This window comes from Ranitomeya imitator, chromosome 2 (assembly GCF_032444005.1).
Source record: "Ranitomeya imitator isolate aRanImi1 chromosome 2, aRanImi1.pri, whole genome shotgun sequence".
Taxonomy (NCBI): domain Eukaryota; kingdom Metazoa; phylum Chordata; class Amphibia; order Anura; family Dendrobatidae; genus Ranitomeya; species Ranitomeya imitator.
The window spans coordinates 336,500,793-336,516,860 of NC_091283.1; the positions used below are offsets into that span (position 1 = coordinate 336,500,793).

At 54.8% G+C, this 16,068-nt stretch overlaps 1 protein-coding gene and 1 long non-coding RNA gene across 4 annotated transcripts in view; one reads left to right on the top strand and one right to left on the bottom strand.

The window, feature by feature from the left end:
* The window catches only part of LOC138663608 (zinc finger protein 25-like), a 418,987-nt gene that overhangs the window by 16,112 nt on the left and 386,807 nt on the right, over positions 1 to 16,068 (top strand). The window lies entirely within an intron of this gene.
* Positions 5,246 to 9,746, bottom strand: LOC138663635 (uncharacterized). Its single transcript, XR_011318218.1, has 2 exons — positions 9,642 to 9,746; positions 5,246 to 5,425 (listed from the first exon to the last, which is right to left on the bottom strand). It is a non-coding gene; the product is annotated as an uncharacterized lncRNA (long non-coding RNA).

A 16,068-nucleotide genomic window follows, 5' to 3' on the forward strand; every position in this document is an offset into this window, starting at 1 on the left:
AGGTGAGATTAACCCCTTATTACCCCATATGCCACCGCTACAGGGCAGTGAGAACAGAGGCTGAGTGCCAGAATTGGCGCATCTTACAGATGCACCTTTTCTGGGGTGGCAATAACCATGGTCCCTCTCTAGGCTATAATATCTGTCCTCAGTCACTGACTTTCCCTCTGTGGCACAGAAAATTGTGTGGGAGCCCACGCCAGTTTTTTCAGTGAAAACATTTTTATTAAATACATACAGGTCCCAAATTTTACACACACACATACTATTAACCGTATTAGTCACGGACCTACAGGTCCTTCTCAAAAAATTAGCATATAGTGTTAAATTTCATTATTTACCATAATGTAATGATTACAATTAAACTTTCATATATTATAGATTCATTATCCACCAACTGAAATTTGTCAGGTCTTTTATTGTTTTAATACTGATGATTTTGGCATACAACTCCTGATAACCCAAAAAACCTGTCTCAATAAATTAGCATATCAAGAAAAGGTTCTCTAAACGACCTATTACCCTAATCTTCTGAATCAACTAATTAACTCTAAACACATGCAAAAGATACCTGAGGCTTTTATAAACTCCCTGCCTGGTTCATTACTCAAAACCCCCATCATGGGTAAGACTAGCGACCTGACAGATGTCAAGAAGGCCATCATTGACACCCTCAAGCAAGAGGGTAAGACCCAGAAAGAAATTTCTCAACAAATAGGCTGTTCCCAGAGTGCTGTATCAAGGCACCTCAATGGTAAGTCTGTTGGAAGGAAACAATGTGGCAGAAAACGCTGTACAACGAGAAGAGGAGACCGGACCCTGAGGAAGATTGTGGAGAAGGACCGATTCCAGACCTTGGGGAACCTGAGGAAGCAGTGGACTGAGTCTGGTGTGGAAACATCCAGAGCCACCGTGCACAGGAAATGGGCTACAGGTGCCGCATTCCCCAGGTAAAGCCACTTTTGAGCTACAGAGAAGCAGCACTGGACTGTTGCTAAGTGGTCCCAAGTACTTTTTTCTGATGAAAGCAAATTTTGCATGTCATTCGGAAATCAAGGTGCCAGAGTCTGGAGGAAGACTGGGGAGAAGGAAATGCCAAAATGCCTGAAGTCCAGTGTCAAGTACCCACAGTCAGTGATGGTGTGGGGTGCCATGTCAGCTGCTGGTGTTGGTCCACTGTGTTTCATCAAGGGCAGGGTCAATGCAGCTAGCTATCAGGAGATTTTGGAGCACTTCATGCTTCCATCGGCTGAAATGCTTTATGGAGATGAAGATTTCATTTTTCAGCACGACCTGGCACCTGCTCACAGTGCCAAAACCACTGGTAAATGGTTTACTGACCATGGTATTACTGTGCTCAATTGGCCTGCCAACTCTCCTGACCTGAACCCCATAGAGAATCTGTGGGATATTGTGAAGAGAAAGTTGAGAGACGCAAGACCCAACACTCTGGATGAGCTTAAGGCCGCTATTGAAGCATCCTGGGCCTCCATAACATCTCAGCAGTGTCACAGGCTGATTGCCTCCATGCCACGCCGCATTGAAGCAGTCATTTCTGCCAAAGGATTCCCGACCAAGTATTGAGTGCATAACTGAACATTATTATTTGATGGTTTTTTTGTTTGTTATTAAAAAACACTTTTATTTGATTGGATGGGTGAAATATGCTAATTTATTGAGACAGGTTTTTTGGGTTATCAGGAGTTGTATGCCAAAATCATCAGTATTAAAACAATAAAAGACCTGACAAATTTCAGTTGGTGGATAATGAATCTATAATATATGAAAGTTTAATTGTAATCATTACATTATGGTAAATAATGAAATTTAACACTATATGCTAATTTTTTGAGAAGGACCTGTATATAAATCTAACCGTTCTGCAATGGTTTACTGTATGTAAACCATGTCTCCTATCCTGCAATGATTTTACAGAAGCCGACAAATTAACTATTTGTAAATATTGTAAGCTGTCAGTGTGATTTTACTGTACACTGCACCTGAATTGCAAGCCTTTCAAAGGACACAGTTGCGTATTTCTCGCAAGTCACACTGATGGCCCGTGTAGTATGAGTTTTTCTTGCATAAACAGACTTTCATTGGGAATTCTCGGCTGATATACGGTGCAAATCGCAGCATAGTGCAATTTCACTCGCACATATAATACGGCCGTGAAAAAAAAAAAAAAAGTGATGGGAGCTGCCCAACAGATTAACATTGGTCCGAGTGCTATGCAATTTTTTTTTCTCGCATAGCACTCGTCCGTATTCCTCTCTAGTGTGACTCCGGCCTTAAAGGGAAAATCATTCAAAATTTGAAAATTTCTATTTTTTAAAATTTCTGATATTTTTACAAAATAAAGCAAAACATTAACCCAAGTTTATCATTAGCCCAAGTTTACCATTATCATAAAGTCTAATATGTCAGGAAAAAAAACAACCTCAAAATCAATGGAATATGTTGAAGCATTCCAGAGTTATTACTACATAAAGTGACACTGGTCAGATTTTAAAAAAATTGGCCCCGTCACTGAGGGGTTAAATGCTTGTACAAGTGAACATTGTTTCAAAAGTGGTTTACCTGTCTAAGACTGGTTTCACACCAGCGTTCGGCAGCCTTCTTGCTCCGTTAAGCCCCACCCACTGCTACACCTCTTTTCAGCTCCGCCTACATCTGCATGCATCCCCTCTCTTTAACATTGGGTACACAGGCACGTGTCGTTTTGACGATGCGCTGAACTGCGTCGAACGCAACATGTTGCATTTTGTTGCGGTCGGCGAAGCGTTAAAACAACGCATGCAGAGGCATCCGCTTGGCCTGCGTACCCAATGTTAAAGATAGGGTATGCAGGACGCATGCAGATGCAGAACGCATGCAGACGTAGGCGGAACTGAAGGAAGAAGTGCGGCATTGGGCGGGGCTTAACTGAGGAAGGCGGCTGCCATCCGCAGCCCTGCCGAATGCTGGATGTGAAACCAGCCCAAGGCTGTTATTATAGCACCTTACGTCTTACGCTAGGTTCACATTGCGTTAGTGCAATCCGTTAAGCGCATAGCGCTAGGGGATTGCGCTAACGCAATGTTTCTAGAGGGTCGGCGTTCACCCTCCCCGCTAGCGCAGATCCCCGAGGTCCGTCACAAAAGAACGGCACATTGCTAGCTCGTGCCGAAAATGGCATGCGCTAGTGATGCGCTTCAGCTAAAAGTAACATTGCTGTCAATGGGTGCGCTAACGGACCCGTTGCACGGCGTTAATTTCGACATTTTCGCCGTGCAATGCAGTCCCTTAGCGTTAACCCATTAACGCAATGTGAACCTAGCTTTACACAGATACATCATGGGCTTGTCCTGCCCTACGCATGAAATGAAAGACAAATACAATGTGGAGACTTAATCAGAGCAATGTTTTATTTACATTCAGAACTGGTTTAAGAGGTAAACAATTACCATTTCTCACAGAAATCTCAGACTTTTACTTATAGAAATACTGGATAATTATCATTTTAACATTAGATACAGAAATATTTCTAATTTTATAAAACTGCCTTTTTTTGCATAGAAAAACTTTATGCCTTTCCTTGTTTCATTTTATGCATTTCTAAAGTATTGTAAAAATGTAATATGCTGTTGGTGCATGCGGGCAGGACTGTCGATAGGGTATGTGGCTCTGCCCCCCAGGCCTGCCTCCGATGTTTGAGGTTTCGGTGTCCCGGACCAGAGATCATAATATTGACCACCAACCAAATTCCTCTATAACAACTAAATTCGATCCTCTTCACATAGCACAATATGTAACCAACTGAGGTAGTGAAGTCACAACACGATCCAAATATATAAAAAGTATAATTCTTTATTAACATATAACACAAAAATATTCCATATATCATATAGCATAGGTAATAATCATACAAAATTGCAAATATCTGTGAATATATTGAGCAGCAGTGACAAACCTGCTACTACACATGGACTCAGCAATAAAAATGAGTAACAAAGAACAGAAAACAGAGAGTGACCTATCCAAATATCACAGATCCACGTTAATAAAAGGAAGATATATTAACATATTAGTCTGTGCTTAGTGGATCTGTATAGCTGCTAATACTACAATGGCCCCATAGAACATGCTTGATAAGGTGAATAAATGGATTCTTAGCTCATATAAATCATAATCCATCTAAATAGAAAAAGCTAAGTAACAAATATATAAAAGGCCCAATACCACAATACAGGTCAGTAGCGACCAGATCGGCATGTTACAGTAAACTAAGCCCAGTACCTGCAGCCATGTCAGCAGAGGATAGCGGTCACACTGATACCACTGATATATATTTGTTACTTAGCTTTTTCTATTTAGATCCTTTTATTAACGTGGATCTGTGATATTTGGATAGGTCACTCTCTGTTTTCTGTTCTTTGTTACTCATTTTTATTGCTGAGTCCATGTGTAGTAGCAGGTTTGTCACTGCTGCTCAATATATTCACAGATATTTGCAATTTTGTATGATTATTACCTATGATATATGGAATATTTTTGTGTTATATGTTAATAAAGAATTATACTTTTTATATATTTGGATCGTGTTGTGACTTCACTACCTCAGTTGGTTACACAGAGATCATAATACCGGCCTTGAATTGTGAAGGACACGGCAGCCGATCCTGAGAAACATCCAAGGTGGGAATGCCCCATCATGTCGAAGAGAGTCTGCTAGATCCAGGCCTAGCAGACCAGTGCTGGTGGGTTCATGGATGCCAGGAGGGAGCTGGCCTAAAGGAAGGTCTCGTCTTTTCCTGGCGGGTCAGAGAGTTGTCCCGTCGTTTTTTTTTTGGACAGAACATTTCCAAAACAACCAAATTTGAACAGATCTCTTGGGAGGCAGACTTTAGTCCTCTGTTGCAGAAGCGAAGTACTCTTAAACTGATAGGCGCAGAGGACGCACTAGAAAGTTGGCGTGCATGATTGTTCAGGGCGCTGGCGGTGTGGACCGGCCACCAGAGAAGGCCTAGACCAAAGCCCGGATATTTTAAGAGCAAGGTCACAGGAGCCTCTGGAAAACGTGGAGGCTGCATGAATAGGAAGGTTTCCTCAGGAGACGTCCACATTGCTCAGGGGAAAACTAGGACATATTTGTCCTGTGTTTTTTTTTTTTTTTAAAGTAGCCCCCTTACTGCCTCGTAGGATATACCAGTCCTTAAGATCACAAATCCTTTTTCGCAGAGCGATGATGAAGATGGGCATGGAATAACCTGGACGCAGAGAGGCGAGAGGGTAGGGCGATTCGTGGCATGAACGGTCCTCCGGGGAACCCCAAACACTCTTGATGTGTTAGGGCCTTGCCTCGTAGACCACAGATGATATGGTAGTGACAATTCTAGGTGGGAGATTAGAGTGACAATTCCACTGTCGCCCTCAAAAGCCATATCTGGGAAGAAAAAAAAAAAATTAAAAAGAAAAATAGTTAATAAAAAAACCTCCCAAAACCTAAGGCCTAAACTGGGCTGGGCGGTCCAGACCCATGTCTTCCTCCTACTGACATTAAGTTAAAACGGATTAGCTTTGTGCTAGTTGGTGGTGTACCCTCCTCTACAGGAAATACCTAATTTTTTTTTTTGCATAGCATAAGCAGCATACACCCATTTTTTTTTGTGTACCCCAATGAAGCATTAGCTCCCCCACATCAACCAGAAGGCCACACAGCATAACCTCGCTCCCCCAGTCAGAAACCTCCACCTCACATTAACCAGCAGACCCCACAGGATAAACCCAAAGCCCACCAGACATTCCCTCCCACAAGCGTAAATCCCCATATGACGCCCCCTGCCCCCAACCATAAATCCCATCAGACACCCCCCCAATCGGATGCCACCCCAGCTTAACCCCCCAGCATAAACCCCCATCGGACGTCCACCCCTCCTCCAAGCATTACTCCCATCGTACACCACGCCCACCCAATAATAAACCCCCACCGGACGGCCAAACCCCCACAGGACGTGGATCCCCCCCCCCATCCAGCACACCCCCCCATCAGACGCGGACACCCCACCTAGCACAAACCCCCCATCGGACGTCCACCCCCGACCCAGCCTAAACTCTTATCGGACGTCCACTCCACCCAGCCTAAGCCCTCATCAGCCCCCCAAACCCAACCCATAAGCAGGTCGCCCCCCAATAAAGGGGATCCCTCCGAAAGAGGCAGGTCGCCTCCCCACGTCCCACCACAGGCAGGTCGCCTCCCCACGTCCCACCACAGGCAGGACGCCTCCCAACGTCCCACCACAGGCAGGTCGCCTCCCCACGTCCCACCACAGGCAGGTCGCCTCCCCACGTCCCACCACAGGCAGGTCGCCTCCCCACGTCCCACCACAGGCAGGTCGCCTCCCCACGTCCCACCACAGGCAGGTCGCCTCCCCACGTCCCACCACAGGCAGGTCGCCTCCCCACGTCCCACCACAGGCAGGTCGCCTCCCCACGTCCCACCACAGGCAGGTCGCCTCCCCACGTCCCACCACAGGCAGGTCGCCTCCCCACGTCCCACCACAGGCAGGTCGCCTCCCCACGTCCCACCACAGGCAGGTCGCCTCCCCACGTCCCACCACAGGCAGGTCGCCTCCCCACGTCCCACCACAGGCAGGTCGCCTCCCCACGTCCCACCACAGGCAGGTCGCCTCCCCACGTCCCACCACAGGCAGGTCGCCTCCCCACGTCCCACCACAGGCAGGTCGCCTCCCCACGTCCCACCACAGGCAGGTCGCCTCCCCACGTCCCACCACAGGCAGGTCGCCTCCCCACGTCCCACCACAGGCAGGTCGCCTCCCCACGTCCCACCACAGGCAGGTCGCCTCCCCACGTCCCACCACAGGCAGGTCGCCTCCCCACGTCCCACCACAGGCAGGTCGCCTCCCCACGTCCCACCACAGGCAGGTCGCCTCCCCACGTCCCACCACAGGCAGGTCGCCTCCCCACGTCCCACCACAGGCAGGTCGCCTCCCCACGTCCCACCACAGGCAGGTCACCACCACATCCCACCACAAGGGTCCCCCAATAGCCTGCAGCAGGTCTCCCCCCACATCCCACAAGCAGATAGCCCTCAAATCCCACAACAGGGGTCCCCCCCAATAGACAGGTCACACCCCCCCAAACCGAACCACAAGCATGTCACCCTCAAACCCCACCACAGGTCTCCCCCACTAAAAGGGGTCCACCCCGTAAGCAGGTCACCTCCAAACCCCACCACAGGGGTCCCCCCAACAGCCAGCAGGTGCCCCCCAAAATCCAACCACAGGGGTCCCCCACAATAGTCAGCAGCAGCAGGTGCCCCCCAAAATCCAACCACGGGTCCCACCACAATAGCCAGCAGCAGTAGGTGCCCCCCCTACAACAGCCAGCAGCAGTAGGTGCCCCCCCAAATCTCACCACAAGGGTCCCCCCCACAACATCCCACCACAGGGGTCCCCCACAAAAGCCAGCAGCAGGTCCCCCCCAAAATCTCACCACAGGGGTCCCCCACAACAGCCAGTAGCAGCGGTGCCCCCCCAAAAAGCCCACCACGGGGGTCCCCCACAACAGCCAGCAGCAGCGGTGCCCCCCCAAAAGCCCACCACGGGGGTTCCCCACAACAGCCAGCAGCAGCGGTGCCCCCCAAAAAGCCCACCACGGGGGTCCCCCACAACAGCCAGCAGCAGCGGTACCCCCCCTAAAAGCCCACCACGGTGGTCCCCCACAACAGCCAGCAGCAGCAGTGCCCCCCCTAAAAGCCCACCACGGTGGTCCCCCACAACAGCAGCGGTCCCCCCAAAAAACCACCACAGGGGTCCCCCACAACAGCCAGCAGCAGCGGTGCCCCCACAAAAAGCCCACCACGGGGGTCCCCCACAACAGCCAGCAGCAGCGGTGCCCCCCTCAAAAAGCCCACCACGGGGGTCCCCCACAACAGCCAGCAGCAGCGCCCTCCCCCAAAAAAGCCCACCACAGGGGTCCCCCACAGCAGCAGCGGTGCCCCCCCCACAAAACCCACCACAGGGGTCCCCCACAGCAGCAGCGGTGCCCCCCCCACAAAGCCCACAACGGGGGTCCCCCACGGTGGTCCCCCACAGCAGCAGCGGTGCCCCCCCCACAAAGCCCACAACGGTGCCCCCCCCACAAAGCCTACCACGGGTCCCCCACAACAGAGGCGGTGCCCACCACCACCACGGGGGTCCCCCACAACAGCCGGCCGGCAGCAGCGGTGCCCCCCCCCCACAAAGCCCACCACGGGGGTCCCCCACAGCAGCAGCGGTGCCCCCCCCCCACAAAGCCCACCACGGGGGTCCCCCACAGCAGCAGCGGTGCCCCCCCCCACAAAGCCCACCACGGGGGTCCCCCACAGCAGCAGCGGTGCCCCCCCACAAAGCCCACCACAGGGTTCCCCCACAGCAGCAGAGGTGGCCCCCCCCACAACAGCCGGCCGGCAGCAGCGGTGCCCCCCCCACAAAGCCCACCACAGGGGTCCCCCACAGCAGCAGCGGTGCCCCCCCCACAAAGCCCACCACAGGGGTCCCCCACAGCAGCAGCGGTGCCCCGACCACCACGGGGGTCCCCCACAGCAGCAGCGGTGCCCCCCCACCACGGGGGTCCCCCACAGCAGCAGCGGTGCCCCCCCACCACGGGGGTCCCCCACAGCAGCAGCGGTGCCCCCCCACCACGGGGGTCCCCCACAGCAGCAGCGGTGCCCCCCCACCACGGGGGTCCCCCACAGCAGCAGCGGTGCCCCCCACAACAGCCGGCAGCAGCGGTGCCCCCCCACAAAGCCCACCACAGCAGCAGCGGTGCCCCCCCACAAAGCCCACCACAGCAGCAGCGGTGCCCCCCCACAAAGCCCACCACAGCAGCAGCGGTGCCCCCCCACAAAGCCCACCACAGCAGCAGCGGTGCCCCCCCCCCACAAAGCCCACCACGGGGGTCCCCCACAGCAGCAGCAGCGGTGCCCCCCCCCACAAAGCCCACCACGCAGGTCCCCCACAGCAGCAGCGGTGCCCCCCCCACCACGGGGGTCCCCCACAGCAGCAGCGGTGCCCCCCCCACCACGGGGGTCCCCCACAGCAGCAGCGGTGCCCCCCCCACAAAGCCCACCACAGGGGTCCCCCACAGCAGCAGTGGTGCCCCCCCACAAAGCCCACCACGGGGGTCCCCCACAGCAGCAGAGGTGGCCCCCCCCACAACGGCCGGCAGCAGCGGTGCCCCCCCCACAAAGCCCACCACAGGGGTCCCCCACAAAAGCCGGCAGCAGCGGTGCCCCCCCCCCAAAGCCCACCACAGGGGTCCCCCACAGCAGCAGCGGTGCCCCCCCACCACGGGGGTCCCCCACAGCAGCAGCGGTGCCCCCCCAAAGCCCACCACAGGGGTCCCCCACAGCAGCAGCGGTGCCCCCCCACCACAGGGGTCCCCCACAGCAGCAGCGGTGCCCCCCCACCACAGCAGCGGTGCCCCCCCACCACAGGGGTCCCCCACAGCAGCAGCAGTGCCCCCCCCCACAAAGCCCACCACGGGGGTCCCCCACAGCAGCAGCGGTGCCCCCCACACAGACAAGCAGGTCGCCCACCACAGAGCCTCCCCCCAATAGCGAGCAGCAAGTAGCATTTTTTCACCCTGAAACCACTAACCTCCATGTGCCATGGCGTCCACAAGCTATAATCATGCTGCTTTGCTTTGCCGCCTTCATGATGTGACTGAAAACACGCCCCCTCCCGATAGGACACGCCCCCGGAAATGACGTCACACCTGGAAGGAGCCCATACACTCTAGCATTTACCATACAGTCTAGCCAGTAGTGATGGGACTTCGGGGTTTTTTTTGGGAATCGGCTCTTTCGGCTCGGCTCAGCAAGAAGAGCCGGCTCTTTCGGCTCTTGAATCGGCTCTTCAGTAATCTCACCAAAATAATGACACAAAACCTTCTAGTTAACAGATTAACATTGTTTATATTATTTTTCATTATAAGTACTTCAAACAAATGCAAAAAATGTGCAAAACAGCAGTATAACTTAATAGTGAAACATTTTTAGAAGGTCATTAGGACAAATTGGCATTAAGAAACACTAAGTGCCTCAGTTTGGACGGGCTGATCTGGTTTCTTCTCTCTGTGATTATCTGCCCTGTTTTGGAGAAAATTCTCTCTGAAGGGACTGATGTTGCTACTGAACACAGGGCAGGATGCCAATAAAGGCTTCTTTCACACTAGCGTCGGGCTCGGCCCGTCGCAGTGCATCGGGCCGAGATTACCGACGCTAGCGTTGTCTCCACCGCACAACGGGTGCAGCAGATGCTGCTTTTCAGCGCATCCGCTGCCCCATTGTGAGGTGCAGGGAGGTGGGGGCGGAGTTCTGGCCGCGCATGCGCGGTCGGAAAGACGATCCGTCGGCTGCAAAAAACGTTACATGGAACGTTTTTTGCGGCCGACGGTCTGCCACAACACGGCGCAACCGTCGCGCGACAGTTGCGACGTGTGGCAATCCGTTGCGTAATGTTAGTCAATGGAGAAAAAACGCATCCTGCAAACACTTTTGCAGGATGCGTTTTTTCTGCAAAATGACGCATTGTGATGGATTGCAGTTAACGCTAGTGTGAAAGTAGCCAAAGATGTAAGAAGACAGTGCATGAGGACAAGTGAAACTTGAGCTGTGACTGGCTGCTCTGTGGTCACATGTTCTGCCTTCATTTACATCCTGCTTCTGTATTGGCCGGGTGAATGAGATAACACTGTGCAGTGTGCACTGCTGCCGAGTGCCGACTCCTCTCCTACAGGACTTTCAGCAGCAGCTTTCCTCTCTCCCCCTCCAGCACACAGTCTCTCCTGGCTCCTCCCCTCCTCCTCCACCACCAGGCTGAGGGAAGGGAGGAGAGCAGAGAGCCACTAGATAACAAGTGGCTCACTGATGGGTGCCGGCTCTTATCGTTCACAGGGAAGAGCCGGCTCGTTCATGAACGTCACATCACTACTAGTAGCCAGCTCACTACCTAAGATGATAGACTGTATGGGCTCCTAGACTGCTCAGACAAATGTATAATGATGGCGTCTCTTCCTTCCCTAAGTCAGAACACGCCCCTGGAAATGACGTCACACCTGGAAGGAGCCCATACAGTCTAGCATTCACCGTAGAGGTATCCGAGGTAGGTGCTGGAGGCTCCATTATTCTCTATGTGGAGTGCGGCTCTGCGGGTGGAGGTCGGTGCTGGAGGCTCCATTATTCTCTATGTGGAGGACGGCTCTGCGGGTGGAGGTCGGTGCTGGAGGCTCCATTAATCTATGTGGGGTGCGGCTCTGTGGGTGGAGGTCGGTGCTGGAGGCTCCATTATTCTCTATGTGGAGTGCGGGTGGAGGTCGGTGCTGGAGGCTCCATTATTCTCTATGTGGAGTGCGGGTGGAGGTCGGTGCTGGAGGCTCCATTATTCTCTATGTGGAGTGCGGCTCTGCGGGTGGAGGTCGGTGCTGGAGGCCCCATTATTCTCTATGTGGAGTGCGGGTGGAGGTCGGTGCTGGAGGCTCCATTATTCTCTATGTGGAGTGCGGGTGGAGGTCGGTGCTGGAGGCTCCATTATTCTCTATGTGGAGTGCGGGTGGAGGTCGGTGCTGGAGGCTCCATTATTCTCTATGTGGAGTGCGTCTCTGCGGGTGGAGGTCGGTGCTGGAGGCTCCATTATTCTCTTATGTGGAGTGCGTCTCTGCGGGTGGAGGTCGGTGCTGGAGGCTCCATTATTCTCTATGTGGAGTGCGGCTCTGCGGGTGGAGGTCGGTGCTGGAGGCTCCATTATTCTCTATGTGGAGTGCGGCTCTGTGGGTGGAGGCCGGTGCTGGAGGCTCCATTATTCTCTATGTGGAGTGCGGCTCTGCGGGTGGAGGTCGGTGCTGGAGGCTCCATTATTCTCTATGTGGAGTGTGGCTCTGTGGGTGGAGGCCGGTGCTGGAGGCTCCATTATTCTCTATGTGGAGTGCGGCTCTGCGGTGGAGGTCGGTGCTGGAGGCTCCATTATTCTCTATGTGGAGTGCGGCTCTGCGGGTGGAGGTCGGTGCTGGAGGCTCCATTATTCTCTATGTGGAGTGCGGGTGGAGGTCGGTGCTGGAGGCTCCATTCTCTATGTGGAGTGTGGCTCTGCGGGTGGAGGTCGGTGCTGAAGGCCCCATTATTCTCTATGTGGAGTGCGGCTCTGCGGGTGGAGGTCGGTGCTGGAGGCTCCATTATTCTCTATGTGGAGTGCGGCTCTGCGGGTGGAGGTCGGTGCTGGAGGCCCCATTATTCTCTATGTGGAGTGCGGCTCTGCGGGTGGAGGTCGGTGCTGGAGGCCCCATTATTCTCTATGTGGAGTGCGGCTCTGCGGGTGGAGGTCGGTGCTGGAGGCTCCATTATTCTCTATGTGGAGTGCGGCTCTGCGGGTGGAGGTCGGTGGTGGAGGCTCCATTATTCTCTATGTGGAGTGCGGCTCTGCGGGTGGAGGTCGGTGCTGGAGGCTCCATTATTCTCTATGTGGAGTGCGGCTCTGCGGGTGGAGGTCGGTGCTGGAGGCTCCATTATTCTCTATGTGGAGTGTGGCTCTGTGGGTGGAGGCCGGTGCTGGAGGCTCCATTATTCTCTATGTGGAGTGCGGCTCTGCGGTGGAGGTTGGTGCTGGAGGCTCCATTATTCTCTATGTGGAGTGCGGCTCTGCGGGTGGAGGTCGGTGCTGGAGGCTCCATTATTCTCTATGTGGAGTGCGGGTGGAGGTCGGTGCTGGAGGCTCCATTCTCTATGTGGAGTGTGGCTCTGCGGGTGGAGGTCGGTGCTGAAGGCCCCATTATTCTCTATGTGGAGTGCGGCTCTGCGGGTGGAGGTCGGTGCTGGAGGCTCCATTATTCTCTATGTGGAGTGCGGCTCTGCGGGTGGAGGTCGGTGCTGGAGGCCCCATTATTCTCTATGTGGAGTGCGGCTCTGCGGGTGGAGGTCGGTGCTGGAGGCCCCATTATTCTCTATGTGGAGTGCGGCTCTGCGGGTGGAGGTCGGTGCTGGAGGCTCCATTATTCTCTATGTGGAGTGCGGCTCTGCGGGTGGAGGTCGGTGGTGGAGGCTCCATTATTCTCTATGTGGAGTGCGGCTCTGCGGGTGGAGGTCGGTGCTGGAGGCTCCATTATTCTCTATGTGGAGTGCGGCTCTGCGGGTGGAGGTCGGTGCTGGAGGCTCCATTATTCTCTATGTGGAGTGTGGCTCTGTGGGTGGAGGCCGGTGCTGGAGGCTCCATTATTCTCTATGTGGAGTGCGGCTCTGCGGTGGAGGTCGGTGCTGGAGGCTCCATTATTCTCTATGTGGAGTGCGGCTCTGCGGGTGGAGGTCGGTGCTGGAGGCTCCATTATTCTCTATGTGGAGTGCTGCTCTGTGGGTGGAGGTCGGTGCTGGAGGCTCCATTATTCTCTGTGTGGAGTGCGGCTCTGCGGGTGGAGGTCGGTGCTGGAGGCTCCATTATTCTCTATGTGGAGTGCGGCTCTGCGGGTGGAGGTCGGTGCTGGAGGCTCCATTATTCTCTATGTGGAGTGCGGCTCTGCGGGTGGAGGTCGGTGCTGGAGGCTCCATTATTCTCTATGTGGAGTGCGGCTCTGCGGGTGGAGGTCGGTGCTGGAGGCTCCATTATTCTCTATGTGGAGTGCGGCTCTGGGGGTGGAGGTCGGTGCTGGAGGCTCCATTATTCTCTATGTGGAGTGCGGCTCTGCGGGTGGAGGTCGGTGCTGGAGGCCCCATTATTCTCTATGAGGAGTGCTGCTCTGTGGGTGGAGGTAAGTGCTGGAGGCTCCATTATTCTCTATGTGGAGTGCTGCTCTGTGGGTGGAGGTCGGTGCTGGAGGCTCCATTATTCTCTGTGTGGAGTGCGGCTCTGCGGGTGGAGGTCGGTGCTGGAGGCTCCATTATTCTCTATGTGGAGTGCGGCTCTGCGGGTGGAGGTCGGTGCTGGAGGCTCCATTATTCTCTATGTGGAGTGCGGCTCTGCGGGTGGAGGTCGGTGCTGGAGGCTCCATTATTCTCTATGTGGAGTGCGGCTCTGCGGGTGGAGGTCGGTGCTGGAGGCTCCATTATTCTCTATGTGGAGTGCGGCTCTGTGGGTGGAGGTCGGTGCTGGAGGCCCCATTATTCTCTATGTGGAGTGTGGCTCTGCGGGTGGAGGTCGGTGCTGGAGGCTCCATTATTCTCTATGTGGAGTGCGGCTCTGCGGGTGGAGGTCGGTGCTGGAGGCTCCATTATTCTCTATGTGGAGTGCGGCTCTGTGGGTGGAGGTCGGTGCTGGAGGCCCCATTATTCTCTATGTGGAGTGTGGCTCTGTGGGTGGAGGTCGGTGCTGGAGGCTCCATTATTCTCTATGTGGAGTGCGGCTCTGGGGGTGGAGGTCGGTGCTGGAGGCTCCATTATTCTCTATGTGAAGTGCGGCTCTGCGGGTGGAGGTCGGTGCTGGAGGCTCCATTATTCTCTATGTGGAGTGCGGCTCTGCAGGTGGAGGTCGGTGCTGGAGGCTCCATTATTCTCTATGTGGAGTGCGGCTCTGGGGGTGGAGGTCGGTGCTGGAGGCTCCATTATTCTCTATGTGGAGTGCGGGTGGAGGTCGGTGCTGGAGGCTCCATTATTCTCTATGTGGAGTGCGGCTCTGCGGGTGGAGGTCGGTGCTGGAGGCTCCATTATTCTCTATGTGGAGTGCGGCTCTGCGGGTGGAGGTCGGTGCTGGAGGCCCCATTATTCTCTATGTGGAGTGCGGGTGGAGGTCGGTGCTGGAGGCTCCATTATTCTCTATGTGGAGTGCGGCTCTGCAGGTGGAGGTCGGTGCTGGAGGCTCCATTATTCTCTATGTGGAGTGCGGCTCTGGGGGTGGAGGTCGGTGCTGGAGGCTCCATTATTCTCTATGTGGAGTGCGGGTGGAGGTCGGTGCTGGAGGCTCCATTATTCTCTATGTGGAGTGCGGCTCTGCGGGTGGAGGTCGGTGCTGGAGGCTCCATTATTCTCTATGTGGAGTGCGGCTCTGCGGGTGGAGGTCGGTGCTGGAGGCCCCATTATTCTCTATGTGGAGTGCGGGTGGAGGTCGGTGCTGGAGGCTCCATTATTCTCTATGTGGAGTGCGGCTCTGCGGGTGGAGGTCGGTGCTGGAGGCCCCATTATTCTCTATGAGGAGTGCTGCTCTGTGGGTGGAGGTAAGTGCTGGAGGCTCCATTATTCTCTATGTGGAGTGCGGGTGGAGGTCGGTGCTGGAGGCTCCATTATTCTCTATGTGGAGTGCGTCTCTGCGGGTGGAGGTCGGTGCTGGAGGCTCCATTATTCTCTGTGGAGTGCGGCTCTGCGGGTGGAGGTCGGTGCTGGAGGCTCCATTGTTTTCTATATGGAGTGTGGCTCTGCGGGTGGAGGTCGGTGCTGGAGGCTCCATTATTCTCTATGTGGAGTGCGGCTCTGTGGGTGGAGGACGGTGCTGGAGGCTCCATTATTCTCTATGTGGAGTGCGGCTCTGCGGGTGGAGGTCGGTGCTGGAGGCTCCATTATTCTCTATGTGGAGTGCGGCTCTGCGGGTGGAGGTCGGTGCTGGAGGCTCCATTATTCTCTATGTGGAGTGCTGCTCTGGGGGTGGAGGTCGGTGCTGGAGGCTCCATTATTCTCTATGTGGAGTGCGGCTCTGCGGGTGGAGGTCGGTGCTGGAGGCCCCATTATTCTCTATGAGGAGTGCTGCTCTGTGGGTGGAGGTCGGTGCTGGAGGCTCCATTATTCTCTATGTGGAGTGCGGCTCTGCGGGTGGAGGTCGGTGCTGGAGGCTCCATTATTCTCTATGTGGAGTGTGGCTCTGCAGGTGGAGGTCGGTGCTGGAGGCTCCATTATTCTCTATGTGGAGTGCGGCTCTTCGGGTGGAGGTCGGTGCTGGAGGCTCCATTATTCTCTATGTGGAGTGCGGCTCTGCGGGTGGAGGTCGGTGCTGGAGGCTCCATTATTCTCTATGTGGAGTGCTGCTCTGTGGGTGGAGGTCGGTGCTGGAGGCTCCATTATTCTCTGTGTGGAGTGCGGCTCTGCGGGTGGAGGTCGGTGCTGGAGGCTCCATTATT